This window comes from Aotus nancymaae, unplaced genomic scaffold (assembly GCF_030222135.1).
Source record: "Aotus nancymaae isolate 86718 unplaced genomic scaffold, 86718_ANA_hifiasm-v0.15.2.pri h1tg000041l, whole genome shotgun sequence".
Taxonomy (NCBI): Eukaryota; Metazoa; Chordata; class Mammalia; order Primates; family Aotidae; genus Aotus; species Aotus nancymaae.
This window is the reverse complement of record NW_026988455.1, coordinates 36,672,650-36,689,209: the sequence shown is the minus strand read 5'-3', so window position 1 is coordinate 36,689,209 and position 16,560 is coordinate 36,672,650. Positions and strand designations below refer to the sequence as shown.

The 16,560-nt window shown below is 41.7% G+C and overlaps 1 protein-coding gene across 6 annotated transcripts in view; it reads left to right on the top strand.

Moving 5' to 3' along the window:
- GCNT1 (glucosaminyl (N-acetyl) transferase 1) overlaps positions 1-16,560 on the top strand; it is a 198,186-nt gene that overhangs the window by 117,384 nt on the left and 64,242 nt on the right. For all 6 annotated transcript variants that reach the window (XR_010337030.1, XR_010337025.1, XR_010337028.1 and 3 more), the window contains one exon: positions 2,612-2,764. The gene's annotated coding sequence lies outside the window, so the exon portion shown is untranslated. The remainder of the gene's footprint in view (positions 1-2,611; positions 2,765-16,560) is intronic.

Here is a 16,560-nt window from a genome sequence, read left to right as displayed (position 1 = left end):
GGCTTCAGGTAATGTGCATTTGTCACAGGATAATTTACAAAGCTATTTAGTGCTATTTTCTACTCCCTGCCAAAAAAGATTTTCAAAAGGAGGGAAAAGTAATTTTATCCTCGTTTTCAGGAAATTCTGGGCTGCCAGTCTTAGAGGCCATGTATTAGTTATCTGCTGCTGCATAACAAATTATTCCAAATCTTAGTGCCTTAAAACAAGAAATACTTATTATCTCACAGTTTCCGTGAGTCCGGCATCAGCCGTTTAGTTGCTCAGGTCTCTTGCAAGCCTGGACTCAGGTTTGGCTAGGTTTCCAGTCATCACAAGGAATATCTAAAGGAGGATCCATCTGCTTCCAAACTCACTCATGTTGCTTTTGGCAAGCCTCAGGTACCCTCTGGCTGTTGTCCTAAGTATCAGTTCCTTGCCACATGGGATTCCTTGTTGGGCAGCTCACAATTATGACAGCTGGCTTCCCTCAGAGCAGTGAGGGAGGAAAAGAGAGAGGGGAAACAAGATTGAAGTCACTGTGGTTTTATAAGCTAATTTGGGGAGTGACATTTTATCATTCTTGCTGTATTCTGTTGGTTAGAAGTGAGTCACTAGGTCCAACCCACACTCAAAGGAGGGGATTACACAAAGGCATGAATACCAGGAGGTAGAGCTCACTGAGGGTCCTCTTGAAGGTTGCTATTCTGAGTTATTAATTTTTTTAATGTGTTGTTCCCAGCCCCAAACAAAGTTACAAGCCATCTGTTATAAAGCTCTATCTAAGCCCCTGTGTGGAAAGCGAATTCAGCAGGGTGTTCCTTGGGAGGTATAGTGTCTGGGGATTGAGTTGAAAGACAAGGAGTTGCCTAAAGTTAGCAATGCTGCATGGATTTAAGGAGATGTGAAAGGAAAGTCCACTAGCATCAGTTTCCTATCAGGAAATATCCTAGGCGGCAGCAGGAACTTTTGATGATAAACACATTGCTGGGGGCAATGAACATCAAACACCATAGTCTCAGGAGCTACATAGAAGTTGCCAGATACCCTAAAGGTCAAGGAGCCTGCGGAGCCGCTGAATGGACCACAGGATCTTGGATGGTGAAATCCGCATAGTAAACGTGATATGCCAAAGATCAAACCACATTTCCTAGGCAATTTTTGACAGATTTCACCACTGAAGAGTAAAAGAGCCCTCCATAGTGACTGACACTGAGAGTCTTCTAATCCTAGTAAATGGGGATATCTTCGTCTGTTTGTGCTGCTAGAACAAAATTACTACAGTGGATAATTTACAAACAATAGAAATTTATGTCTCATGGTTCAGGAGGCTGGATAGTCCAAGATTAAGGTACTGACATTCAGCATCTGGTGAGGGCCTTCTTGATGTGTCTTCACATAGCACAAGGCAGAAGAGCAAAAGAGCCCAGCTAGCTTTCTCCAGCACTCTATTTATTTGCTTATTTATTATTTTGAGACAGGGTCTCACTCTGCTGCCCAGGCTGGACTGCAGTGGCGCAATCACAACTCACTGCAGCCTCAACCTCCAGGCTCAAGCAATCCTCCCACCTTAGCCTCCTGAGTAGCTGGGACTGCAGGCATGAGCACCTACATCTGGCTAGTTTATAAAGTTTTTTATAGAGACATTGCCTCCCTAATTCATCCAGACTGGTCTCAAACCCCTGGCCTTAAATGCTCTTCCTGTCTCAGCCTTCCAAAGTGCTGGGATTACAGGCATGAGCCACCCGTGCTTGGCCCCTTTAGCACTTTTTTTTTTTTTTTTTAATTAAAAAGAGACAGACTCCCTCTTTGTTGTCCAGGCTGGTCTTGGACTCCTGGGCTCAAGTTATCCTCCTGCCTTGGCCTCCCAAAATGCTGTGCTGGGATTACAGGCATGAACCCTCATGCTTGGCTCCCTTTAGCACTTTCATAAGAGTCTAACCCTAGCCATGAGAATGGAGTCCTGATGACCTACTCATCCCCTAAAGGATCCACTTCATACCATTACACTGGATCTTAGGTTCTAACACATGAATTCTAGGGGAACATTCAGACCATAGCAGGAGGTTAGAATCAGATATAATCTAATTTAGAAAAACTAAGCATCAGATAGACAATCTCTTTTATTATGGTAGTATGAAGGTATACTATACTTATAGTTATTACTTGCTTAATCTTTATAACTCTTTGTAGTAGGTATTGCTCGTTCTTTTTACAGAAGGAGGAACTGCAACCCAGAGAAGTGAATATATGTTTAATGAGCTAACGCAGAAGAAGAAACCAGGGCTAGAGAACCCCTTGTATTATATCCCAGATCATCTGGAATCACTTTACCTGGCTTAAGCGAGAAAGCAAGAAGGAAAGAAATACATTGACTAATAGAACAGAAAAGTCTTGGGTTAAGATTGCAATCAGGCAGCACAGTTGATTCAGGGGCTCAGTTAAAGTCATCAGCATGCTGTTTCCTTCTACTGTTTGTCTCCATTCTTCTATGCTTCCTCATTGTCAGGCTTCTGATGATAGCAGGATGCCTGCCAGCAAGTCCAGACCTAAAAACCTTCCAGATTCAAGTGCCCCTAAAAACGTGGTGGCTCTCACAAAAGTCCCTGCCAAACCGCATTGTGTCTTCCAGGTTCCTGTTGGGCCACAAACCCATCTCTGAGTCTGTCACTGGGAGAACGGGACGCTCTTTTGGACTAGGCCTGAGTTACATACCCATCTGGGACAACAGGACTTGCTATGGGGACAACTTCATCTGTACACGGACGGAGACTGAAGAATGGAGGTAACCTCTCCAGAAATGAGCATTGTTCAGTAGAGGTATAGTTGATTTCCGCTGGTAGAAATGATAACTCCAAAGATGATGTTTCATTGCTCGGTTGGATAGTACCTAAATTTTCATCTATTAAGTAATTCATTTGAACATTCTTGATGTTACATCTCCTGCTTTTTTGTCCTTTTGACCAGTCTTAATATCTTACTTAAAATAATTAATGAATTCAATACATCTTTGGCATGTGTTTACTTTATATGAAAGTCGTGTTTTTAAATTTCTTTTTTGAGGCAAGTTCTCACTTTGTTGCCCAGGCTACAGTGAAGTGGCATGATGACAGCTCACTGCAATCCTGGGCCTCAAGTGATCCTCCTGCCTCAGCCTCCCAAGTAGCTAGAATTACCGGGGGGCTCCACCATGCCTGGCTAAGGTTTTAACTTTTTGAATATTGTACTTCAACAATTGGGAGGAAGCTATGCTTCTTTTACTTACAACTCTCATTTTCCCTTAAAATCAACTAGGCAATATATATCTTCAGGGATATCATAGCTTTAAATTTAGTAACATTTTAAACAACTTGTCATCCAGGTTAGCCAGATTTCTTGGAAGTGGTTCCTCCAGTCCCCGGCCAAGTTGCCCTGGCAGATGCTATGTGGAATTGAGATGAGCTATTCCTTCTGAGTCCTGCCCAAATTGTAGATTAGTGAGGAAAATGAATGAATGGTATTGTTTTAAGCCACTCAGTTTTGGGGTTATTTGTAACACAACAATAAATGAATGATACAAGGAGAGTTTCCTTTACATACATCTTCGTCTGAAATTTTTATAACAAACCCCTGTTGCATTTAAAATTTCGTTGTTGTCATTTTTTCTGGGACAGAGTCTTGCTCTATTGTTGCCTAGGCTGGAGTGCAGTGGTTCAATCATGGCTCACTGCAACCCCGACCTCCTGGGCTCAAGCCATCCTCCTGCCTCAGCCTCTCAAGTAGCTGGGACTACAGGTGTCTGCCACCATGCCTAGCTAAGTTTTTAGATTTTTTTTCTTTTTTTTTTTTTTTGGTAGAGACAAAGTCTGACCATCTTTCCCAGGCTGGTCTTAAACTGCTGAGTTCAAGTGATCTTCCTGAATCAGCCACCCAAAATGTTGGAGTTACAGGTGTGAACCACCATGCCTGGCCTACAATTTTTAAATATTTTGAGGAAAAATTAGAAACATAGCAAGAGTTTCTTTTTTTTTTTTTTGAGACGGAGTTTCACTCTTGTTACCCAGGCTGGAGTGCAATGGCGCAATCTCGGCTCACCGCAACCTCCGCCTCCTGGGTTCAGGCAATTCTCCTGCCTCAGCCTCCTAAGTAGCTGGGATTACAGGCACGCACCACCATGCCCAGCTAATTTTTTGTAGTTTTAGTAGAGACGGGGTTTCACCATGTTGACCAGGATGGTCTCGATCTCTTGACTTCATGATCCACCCGCCTTGGCCTCCCAAAGTGCTGGGATTACAGATGTGAGCCACCGCGCCCAGCCCCATAGCAAGAGTTTCTATATGCACTTCCTTTACTTATATCCTAAGGGATACTCAATTTCAAAGCCATTCTAGTTGTCAAAAGATATTTCTTCAGCAAATACTGCTATGACAGTTACTGTTGACTTCTTAGATCATTTTTCACTGGCAAGAACAGGACAGGTAAGGGAAGATGAAAGCTGTACCTGGGCTATAAGAAAAGTCAGTATTATCGAGTGCTGAATTTATCGGTCATTTTCTTTCCTGCTGGATCAATGATCCTTTCCTGGTATCATGTTCTCCAAACTTCAGGTGAATGGATGGACCCTTTCCCTATTGTCAGTTTGGAGAAAGTGTTTTCCTGTGTTATATTTTTCATTTATTTGATATTCCCAATTATTGAAGGTGGGGTGTTGGGGTGAGGCTATTTTTGCTACAGAAATCATTGGCCATTCCATTGTTCCTCAAGAGTGACTTCAGTGTGTGATGCTCCCCTCCCTGTGTCCACGTGTTCTCATTGTTCAACACCCGCCTATGAGTGAGAACATGAGGTGTTTGATTTTCTGTTCTTGTGTCAGTTTGCTGAGAATGATGGTTTCCAGGTTCATCCATGTCCCTACAAAGGATGTATGTACCTATGCAACAATCTTGCATGTTCTTCACATGTATCCCAAAACCTAAAACACAAGAAAATTTATATATATATTTAAAAAAAAAAAGAGTGACTTCAGAAGACCAACATTCCTTGTGACCTTTGAGAAAGCTGTGCTTTTACAGGGCTGGCCCTTGGTGTCTCCCACCTCCCCTAAGGAGCTCAAAAGCCCCCACTAACCTCTATGATATGAGACAGAGGTGGACCAGCTGAGTCCTCCAACTGTATCCTCTCTTTATTTTTCTACATGGCTGTGAATCCATTAAACTACTCTATCTGTAAACCAGACTCTAGGGCTTTCTATCTGTGAAAGTATCAGCTAGAAGAAATATGTGGGTAGACAGCTCTTTGAGATGGATTTGCATTTTATCACAGTATCATCAATTGTTCCTTGCTCTCTCCTGCCTTGAGGGAGGGAGTGGGATAGGGAGAGGAAGAGGCTTGGCCAGATCTCAATAAAGCCCAGCTGGTTCAGCTTATGTGTCTGTTCCACTGTCCAGAGTTGGGTACATACATTTAGGAGCCAGGGTCCCACAGTGGCCTCCTATTCTCACAGAGCCTCAGGAACAGAGTTAGGGTAGAGAGTAGTTGGACTGACTGAATTTGCTGCTAAAAACTTTTCTTGAGTTGACACTTAGAGGCACAGGAATAGTATTTGAAAGTCTATAGGGAAATGTGGCCCAGGGTGGGTAATTTAATGCCAAATATATTAAGAAAAGTTTTCAAATTTTTAAACTAAAAATTAACTCTTACAAATCAGTAAATAAACAATAGCTATTTGCAACTGACAAATAACTATTTTTAATATATGCTTTCTAATATATATACCCATATATTACAAATATTAATATACGTTAATACACAAATATATTAATATTTGTAATATATGGGTAAAAGTCATAGTCAACTCACAAAATAAGAAATACAGATGACAAGAAATATATAAAAGGTGTTCGGTTTTACTAGTTTTGAGGAAGTGCAAATAAAATCAATGGTGTTTTTTTTCTTGTTATCGGCATGGTCAATATTAAAAAGATGTCAGTGTCCAATGTTAGTGAGCACTGGCAAAGATTCTCTCCTGGTTTAAACTCCAGCCGGGCCCCTCTGAGCCTTCTTCTTGGCTAGCCCTCAACCTTGACTTGTAACAGCTACAGATTACTTTGCAAAAACCTAGACGCTGTGTTAGTGTCTGTTTAAGTCTTTTAATGTAGGGAGAGGTGTGGAAAAAATCAAGACCTTGAGTAAGTTAGCTCTAGCTAGTTTAGCTAAGTTAGCTCAAGACGACCTGCCCAAGATGACCTAGGCCAGGAGACCCAGCCTCCTTTAAAAGACCTGCCTGAGAAAGCTCCAGACTGCCAAAATAATTCAGTGTTTCTTCCAACTGCCATCTGTGATAAGCCCCAACCACACTTTCTTAGAGCATTTACTAAAAAGGGCTTACAATTGTGAATCCTCCCTCTGTCCCTTTAAGATGTATGTGTATCCCTTGTAGCTCAAAATTGTTTTTCTCCACTTCTGAAACTAACAGATTTTTGGACATGGAAAGATGTTCGTAACACTAAGTATGCAAACATTCATTTATCTCTCTCTCTCTGTATGTAAATAGATATATGATGTATTTCGGAATTATATATAATTTTAGAACAGTAAAAAAGATCTAAAAAGTCAAGAGCAACTGTGATAGCAGTATTTGGTGATGAAATGATTATATAATATTACTATAATACACTATTATATAGAACTATATATTATATACATAATATGTAATTATGCAATTATATACATAATTGCATACATAATATGTAATTATGCAATAATATATACATAATTATATATTACATAATATATAATATATACATAACATATACATATTATGTATATACAATTATATACATAATATGTAATTATGCAATTTATAGAATAATATATAATGAATTATATATGCATATATAATTCATAGAACTACACCTGAAAAGACTTTCCTTTAATATTTATAGTAATATGATTTAGTGGTGATACTAGGTGATTGTTACTTTCTTTTCCATATTTTTTTCTAATAAGCATGTACCCAGCGGGGTAGTACTCAGAAAAGAATATGAAACTATTTTTTTTTTATTGTATTTGGGCTCTGGGGTACGTGTGCACATCCTGCGTCCTGCAAGATTGTTGCATAGGTACATAAGTGCCATGGTGGTTTGCCGTCTCCATTCCCCCCTCCCCTGCCGTCTCATACATCAGGCGTTTTTCCCAGTATTATCCCTCCCCATCCTCCCTGCAGCCCCTCCTCGCTGTCTCTCCCCTCCACTCCCCTCCCCTCCACCCCTCAACCTAGTCCTGTGAGTGTTGTTCCCTTCCCTGTGCCCAGGTGTGCTCATTATTCATCAGCCGCCTATGAGTAAAAACTGCGGTGTTTGGTTTTATGTTCTTGTGTCAGTTTGCTGAGAATGATGGTTTCTAGGTTCATCCATGCTCTACGAAGGACATGAACTCATCTTTTTTTATGGCTGCATAGAATTCCATGGTGTAGATGTGCCACATTTTTTTGGCCAGTCTATCATCGATGGGCATTTGGGTTGGTTCAGGTCTTTGCTATTGTAAACAGTGCTGCAATGAACATACATGTGCATGTGTCTTTATGATAGAACGATTTATAATTTGGATATATACCCAGTAATGGGATTGCTGGGTCATATGGAATTTCTATTTCTAGATCCTTGAGGAATCGCCACACTGTCTTCCATAATGGTTGAACTAATTTACACTCCCACCAACAGTGTAAGAGTGTTCCTATTTCTCCACATCCTCTCCAGCATCAGTCTCCAGATTTTTTAATGATTGCCATTCTAACTGGCTTGAGATGGTATCTCAATGTGGTTTTGATTTGTATTTCTCTAATGACAAATGATGATGAGCATTTTTTCATATGTTTGTTGGCCGCAGATTTGTCATCTCTCGAAAAGCGTCTGTTCATATCCTTTGCCCACTTTTGAATGGGTTTGTTTTTTTCTTGTAAATCTGCTTTAGTTCTCTGTAGATTCTGGATATTAGCCCTTTGTCTGATGGGTAGATTGCAAAAATTTTTTCCCATTCTATTGGTTGCCAGTTTACTGAAATGATTGTTTCTTTTGCTGTGCAGAAGCTCTTAAGTTTAATTGGGGTTCCATTTGTCTATTTTGGCTTTTGTTGCCATTGCTTTTGGTGTTTTAGTCATGAAGTCCTTGCCTGTGCCTATGTCCTGAATGGTGTTGCCTAGGTTTTCTTCTAGGGAGAAACCTAGAAGAAACCTTTTATGGTGTTGGTTCTTATGTTTAAATCTTTAATCCATCTGGAGTTAATTTTTGTATAAGGTATAAGGAAGGGGTCCAGTTTCAGCTTCCTGCATATGGCTAGCCAGTTTCCCAACAGCATTTATTAAACAGGGAATCCTTTCCCCATTGCTTGTTTTTGTCCAGTTTGTCAAAAATCAGATAGTTGTAGATGTGTAGCATTGCCTCTGAGGCCTCTGTTCTGTTCCATTGGTCTAGATCTCTGTTTTGGTATCAGTGCCATGCTGTTTTGATTACTGTGGCCTTGTAGTAATCTTTGAAGTCAGGTAGCATGATGCCTCCACTTTTGTTCTGTTTGCTTAGGATTGTCTTGGCCATGCAGGCTCTCTTTTGGTTCCATATGAAGTTTAAAGTGGTTTTTTCCAGTTCTGAAAAGAAGGTCAATGGTAGCTTGATGGGGATAGCATTGAATCTATAAATTACTTTGGGCAGTATGACCATTTTCGCAATATTGATTCTTCCTAACCATGAGCATGGAATGTTTTTCCATCTGTTTGTGTCCTCTCTTATTTCCTTGATCAGTGGTTTGTAGTTCTCCTTAAAGAGGTCCTTCACATCCCTTGTAAGTCGTATTCCTAGGCATTTTATTCTCTTTGTAGTAATTATGAATGGGAGTTTGCTCATCATTTGGCTCTCTGTTTGTCTGTTATTGGTGTATAGGAATGCTTGTGATTTTTGCACATTGATTTTGTATCCTGAGACTTTGCTGAAGGTGCTTATCAGCTTGAGGAGGTTTTGGACTGAGACAATGGGGTGTTCTAAATATATGATCATGTTGTCTGCAAATTGGGACAATTTGACTTCTTCTTTTCCTAATTGAATGCCCTTTATTTCTTTTGCTTGCCTAATTACTCTGGCTAGAACTTCCAATACCATATTGAATAGGAGTGGTGAGAGAGGGCATCCTTGTCTAGTGCCAGTTTTAAAGGGAACGCTTCTAGTTTTTGCCCATTCTATGGGTTTGATATGGGCTGTGGGTTTGTCATAAATAGCTTTTATTGTTTTGAGATATGTTCCACTGATACCTAGTTTATTGAGAGATTTTAGCATAAAGTGCTGTTGAATTTTGTTGAAGGCCTTCTCTGCATCTATTGAGATAATCGTGTGGTTTTTGTCTTTGGTTCTGTTTATGTGGTGGATTACATTTATAGATTTGCATATGTTGAACCAACCTTGCATCCCTGGGATGAAGCCTGCTTGATCATGGTGGATAAGCTTTTTGATGTGCTGTTGGATTTGGTTTGCCACTATTTTATTGAATATTTTTGCATCAATGTTCATCATGAATATTGGCCTGTAGTTTTCTTTTTTAGGCGTGTCTCTGCCAGATTTTGGTATCAGGATGATGTTGGTCTCATAGAAAGAGTTAGGGAGGATTCCCTCTTTTTGTATTGTTTGGAATGGTTTTGACAGGAATGGTACCAGCTCTTCTTTGTATGTCTGGTAGAATTTGGCTGTGAACCCACCTGGACCTGGACTTTTTTTGTTTGGTAGGCTATTAATTGCTGCCTCAACTTCAGACCTTGTTCTTGGTCTATTCAGGGTTTCAACTTCTTGGCTTAGTCTTGGGAGTGTGAAAGTGTCCAGGAATTTATCAATTTCTTCCAGATTTACTGATTTATGTCCAAAGAGCTGTTTGTAGTAATCTCTGATGGTAGTTTGCATTTCCAAGGAGTTGGTGGTGATCTCCCCTTTATTGTTTGTTATTGCATCTATTCGATTCTTCTCTCTTTTCTTTTAGTCTAGCTAGTGGTCTATTTTGTTGATCTTTTCAAAAACCAGCTCCTGGATTCATTGATCTTTTTTGAAGGTTTTTTTTATGTCTCTGTCTCCTTCAGTTCTGCTCTAATCTTAGTTATTTCTTGTCTTCTGCTTGTTTTTGAGTTTTTTTTATCTTGCTCCTCTAGCTCTTTCAATTTTGACAATAGGGTGTCAATTTTAGATCTTTCCTTGTTTCTCATGTGGGCATTTATTGCTATAAATTTCCCTCTAGACATTGCTTTAAATGTGTCCCATAGGATCTGGTGCGTTGTGTCTTCATTCTCAATGGTCTCAAAGAACATTTTTATTTCCACCCTCATTTCATTGTTTATCCATGCATCATTCAGGAGCAAGTTGTTCAGTTTCCACGTGATTGTGTGGTTTTGAGTGCTTTTCTTAATCCTGAGTTCTAATTTGATCGCATTGTGGTCTGAGAGACTGTTATGATTTCCATTCTTTTGCATTTGCTGAGGAGTGATTTACTTCCAATTATGTGGTCAATTTTGGAGTAAGTGCAATGTGGTGCTGAGAAGAATGTGTATTCTGTGGATTGTCCTGTAAATGTCTATAGGTGTGCTTGGTTCAGATGTGTGTTCAAGTCCTGGATATCCTTGTTGATTTTCTGTTTCGTCGATCTGTCCAATATTATCGGTGGAGTGTTGAAGTCTCCCACTATTATTGTGTGGGAGTCTAAGTCTCTTTGTAAGTCATTAAGGACTTGCCTTATATATCTGGGTGCTCCTGCATGGGGTGCATATGTATTTAGGATCATTAGCTCTTCTTGTTGCATCTATCATTTTACCATTATGTAATGCCCTTCTTTATCTTTTTTGATCTTTGTTGGTTTAAAGTCCGTTTTATCAGAGACTAGGATTGCTACCCCTGCTATTTTTTGCTCTCCATTTGCTTGCTAGATCTTCTTCTATCCCTTTATTTTGAGTCTATGTGAGTCTTTGCATGTGAGATGGGTCTCCTGAATACAGCACACCGATGGGTCTTAACTTTTTATCCAGTTTGCCAGTCTGTGTCTTTTGATTGGGGCATTTAGGCCATTTACATTCAACATTAATGTTGTTATGTGTGAATTTGATCCTGCCATTTTGTTACTGGCTGGTTGTTTTGCCCATTAGTTGACGTGATTTCTTCATTGCATCGTTATTTTTTACCATTTGGTACGTTTTTGCAGTGGCTGATACTGGTTGTTCCTTTCCCTGTTTAGTACTTCCTTCAGTAGCTCTTGGAAGGCAGGTCTTGTAGTGATGAAATCTCTCAGCAATTGCTTGTCCCTAAAGGATTTTATTTCTCCTTCACTTATGAAGCTTAGTTTGGCCGGATATGAAATTCTGGGTTGAAAGTTCTTTTCTTTAAGGATGTTGAATATTGGCCCCACTTCCTTCTAGCTTGCAGTGTTTCTGCTGAGAGATCCGCTGTGAGTCTGATGGTTTTTCCTTTGTGGGTGACTTGACCTTTCTCTCTGGCTGCCCTTAGGATTTTTTCCTCATTTTAACCCTGGTGAATCTGATGATTATGTGCCTTGGGGTTGCTCTTCTTGAGGAAAATCTTTGTGGTATTCTCTGTATTTCCTGGATTTGAATGTTGGCCTGCCTTGTTAGGTTGGGAAAGTTCTCTTGGATAATATCTTGAAGAGATTCCAACTTGGAATCATTCTTCCCGTCACATTCATGTATGCCAATCAAGCGTAGATTAGGTCTTTTCACATAATCCCATAGTTCTTGGAGGCTTTGTTCATTTTTTTTTCACTCTTTTTTCTCTAATCTTGCCTTCTCATTTTATTTCATTGATTTGATCTTCTATCTCTGATATCCTTTCTTCTGCTTGATCAATTCGGTTGTTGAAACTTGTGTATGCCTTGCAAAGTTCTTGTGCTGTGTTTTTCAGCTCCATCAAGTCGTTTATGCTCTTCTCCAAGCTGGTTATTCTAGTTAGCATTTCATCTAACCTTTTTTCAAAGTTCTTATTTTCTTTTCATTGGGTTAGAACATGGTCTTTTAACTCAGAGAAGTTTGTTATTGTTCACCTTCTGAAGCCTACTTCTGTCAATACATCAAACTCATTTTCTGTCTTGTTTTGTTCCCTTGATGGTGAGAAATTGTGATTCCGGGGAGGAGAAGAGGTGTTCTGTTCTTTGATGGTTTCATCCTTTTCGCACTAGTTTTTTCCCATCTTCGCAGATTTATCTCTTTGGTCTTTGAAGTTGGTGATTTCAGCTGGAGTCTCTGAGTGGACGTTTTTTCTGTTGAGGTTGGGGCTATATCTTTTTTGGCCTGTAGAGGGCGTTGCTGGGCTCTCTCGGGTTCAGTCAGGTTGTTGGTGGGTGGTCCTTCCCTGGAGTTTGTTTGCAGGTGAGATTGGCCCTGCCTTCCCAATGGCATCTCTCCTTCCCCAGTTGGATCTTCCTAGTTGGGGTCAAGCTGGTGTATTTGCTGCCATGCTTTCTAGCGAGGGCTTCAGTTTTGAGTTCTGTGGAGGTGGGGCCTCCCAGGCCTTATGGTCTGTTTCCTAGCTTTCAACTCTGCCTCCCTCTGGCGTTAGTCCAAACTCCCACCCAGGTCCCTGCGACAACTTGCCGCACCTGCTGGGAGCCTCTGCTCAGGTTTGCATCGACCACCCACAGCGCCCCACCGACTGGCAGGCCTCTTGTGGATGGTAGGTTGCAGGAGGGATGAGGCAAGCACAGGATCTGAATCAGAGCAACAAGGTAGTAAAGTCCCCCCGCCTCCCAACCCTCCAAGCCGGCAGCACGTTTCAGGTGGGGATGCGCCCCGCCCCACCCCGCCTAGTCCCCTTCTTGATTTGCCCCCCTGGGCGGCTCTCGCCCTGTGTCTCCTTCCCTGGGCCTATTTTCAGTGCTCTATGAGTCCCACTGAAATGAACCCAGCACCTCGTTTGGAATCGTGAAGTCCTCTAGCCCTCTGCGTCTCCTTCGCTGGCAGGTGCATTCTGGTGTTGTCTTCTCTCAGCCATCTTGATGCGAAACTGTTTTTTATACTGAGAAAATTAATGACAAGAAATATCAGTAACCACCATCAGAAAGATTCCAGTGAGCAAGGAAGAACCACTGGTGCTGTCTTGACCTCAATTCTCTCCTTCTCCAGCTGTGTGATCCTGTGTGTGTCACATAAATGTTAAGTCCCAGCAAATGTTCCTGTGCTTATGCTTAGGTGGTGACGCTAGGGTAGATTGTTTTCTTTTCCTCTTCTCTCTGTTTACGTATTTTTTAAAATGATCATGAACTACTTCCTTTTTTAAAAAGTTTGAGACAGAGTCTTGCTCTGTCACTCAGGCTGGAGTGCACTGGCAGGATCACAGCTCACCACGGCCTTGACCTCCCGGGCTCAGGTGATCCTCCCGTCTCAGTCTCCTTGGTAGCTGGCTCTGCAGGTGCGTGCCACCATGCCCAGTTAATTTTTGTATTATCCAGGTGTGAGATGGGGGTTTGCCATGTTGCCCAGGCTGGTCTTGAACTCCTAGGCTCAATCTATTTGCCTGCCTCAGCCTTTCAAAATACTGGGATTACAGGAGTGAGGCACTGTGGCTGTCTGTGAACTACTTCTAATGATGACAACAACAACAAAATATACTATGTAAAGTTTTTTTATTCATACTGGTTATCCAACCAGTATGGACTTTTGGAAATTGTTTTTCTGGTGAGAAAATAATTTTAAACATAAAATGTGCAAATATTTTTATATTTGAAATCACCGGAAATCCCTTCTCCATTGAGGTTTTTTTTGTTGTTGTTGTTGTTTTTTTTTTTTTTTTTTTTTTTTTTTTTGAGACAGAGTTTTGCTCTTGTTGCCCAGGCTGGAGTGCAATGGTGCCATCTCATCTCACCACAACCTCTGCCTCCCAGGTTCAAGCAATTCTCCTGCCTCAGCCTCCTGAGTAGCTGGGATTATAGGCATGCACCACCATGCCCAGCTATTTTTGTATTTTTAGTAGAGACAGGATTTCTTCATGTTGGTCAGGCTGGTCTCGAACTCCTGACCTCAGGTGAAGTGCCCACCTCGGCCTCCCAAAGTGCTGGGATTACAGGCTTGAGCCACCACACCCAGCCCTCTCCATTGACTTCTACAAGCAGGAGAGCTTCTTATGAGGCTCAGTGGCTTTTGTTAGTATTATCCAGTGCATGTGGCAGAGACTAGGGTTCCTTCCACAATCCTTCCTATCTGGCCAGTGACATAATTTGAAGTAAACTTGAAAGGTAAACTCAGCCTGCAGGGGCCAGAATGGCCCATCCTGCTGGCTCCACTATGTGCAGTGACGGCTGGCTCTGGAGCTGGTCTTTTTTGGGGCCTACCATGTCCTCTACACCTCACCTGTGTTCCCCGCTGATAGCCTGCTTAGGCTTAAAGGCCAGCTCAGATGTCCTAACTGGAAATCTGTTGATCTTGCTTAGTATTTAATTCCACTTCTTCTGAAAACCAATTTTCCTTTGCTTCAGTCACCACTCCCTTGCTTCAGTCACTATGGCTTGAGTGGGGCCGATTCCCTTCTCTCTCTCCAAGGGTAAACATATGACCCAGGCCCAACTAAGCCTGCATGACCCACCCCTCTGGTAACAGTGGTTGGCTCATAGACAGTCGGGCAACTAAGCCAGTCCAATGAAATGCAGCCCCTAGTCTTCTGCTGGGATTAATGGGAAGGAGGTGAACCTTTCGAATAGGTTGAATCCCAGTATGTGTAATTTCAAAGACAATGAGGTAGTACAGAAATGGTCTCATCAGCTTGGGGAAGTGAGAATATACTACCCCCTCCTCAGAGATTGGACGGGGCACAGGGAAATGATGATGGGAGTTTGTAGTCTGAGATTGAAACCAGAATTTGAATAATCTGAAGAGTTGTGCTGGTTGAAGTCATGGAGAAACAGCAGAAAACCCTCCTTCTGAACATTGAGAAACACCTTCACTAATGGGTAAGAGAAAATAGAGGAGCTCAAAGAGGAACTTTCAGAAGGCGTTGGGGGTATGGTAGGCATAGTTTCCAGGCAGCCTCCGATCACCCCTGCCTCTTGATAATTACACCCTGTGTCTTCCTCTCCTTTTGAGTATGGCTAGATCTAGTGACTGACTTCTTTTGATATATATATTTTTTAATTCTTTCTTTTTTGGAGATAGGATCTTGCTCTGTCACCCGGGCTGGAGTGCAGAGGGGCAATCATGGCTCACTGCAGCCTTGACCTCCCACACTCAAGAGATCATCCCAGGCTCAGGAGATCCTCCCACATCAGCTGCCCAAGTAGCTGGGACCACAGGCAAGTGCCATCTTGCCTGGCTAATTTTAATATTTTTTCTGGAGACGGGGTCTTGCCATGTTCAAACTCCTGGGCTCAAGCTATCTGCCTACCTCAGCCTCCCAAAGTGCTGAGATTACAAGCATAATCCCATAACGTCACTAGGAACACTGAGTTAGTGAATACTGATCCATCGCTCCTGGGGCAGCCGGTAAGTCACTGTGCCCGTGACTTACTTCTAACCAACAGAACAGAGCAACAGTGAAACAATGTCAATTCTGTGACAGGTTGCAAAAAATTTTAAGTTCCTAGCAATCTTTCTCATTGGTTTCAACAAAATGAGCTGCTGTGCTGGAGGGCCCCTTGAGGCAAAGAACTGAGAGCAGACTTTAGCTAACAGCCAGCAAGAGACGAGGTGCTCAGTCCAGCGACCATAGAGAAACTGAACCCTGCTGATGATCATGAGGGTGAGCTTGGAAGCAGATTCCATCCCAGCTGAACTTTGACTGTGTCTTGTTAGAGACCCTGGACTAAGTCCTTGATTGCACCTGTGAGAGACCTTGAAGTGGAGGACCCAGCTAAGGTGTGTCTGGATTCCTGACCCACAGAAACTGAGAAGATAAATGTGTGTTGTTTTAAGCCACTAAATTTTGGAATACAGTCGATCTTCATTAGTCACGGGTTTTGCACTTGCAAATTTGCCTACTCGCTAAAATTTGTATCCCTAAAATCAATACTCATAGCACTTTCACAGTCATTTACAGATATGTGCAGAGCAGTGATAAATTTAAATCGCCTGAGGTACACACTCCCTGCTGAGGTCGCACAAGGTGAGGCTCTGTCTTCTTGTTTCAGCTCTCAGCAACAAGTATCCTTTTCACAGTCTATGTAGTTTCATGTATTTTTGCTTTTCTTTTTTGCATTGTTGTGCTTTTCATTGATTTCACTGTTTAGAATGGCCCCCAAGCTAGTGATGAGGTGCTATTTGGGATTCCTAAATGTAAGAAGGCTGTGATGTGTCTTAGGAGAAAATACATGTTGCAGAAGCTTCATTCAACTGTGAGTTATATTCAGGCTGTTGGCTGTGAATTCAGCATTATCAAGGGAACAGTATACATTAAATAAGAAATCTTTAAACTGAAGCACACATGAAACAAGCTTATGGATTGACCAGCTGCCCCAGGAGTAGTGGATCAGTATTCATTAACTCAGTGTTCTTGGTGACGTTATAGGATATAACTACTGTGGAAAATGAGAATCAACTGAAATTTGTTAATACAGCAATAGACAGTGAATACAGTGGGAAAGCAGGGT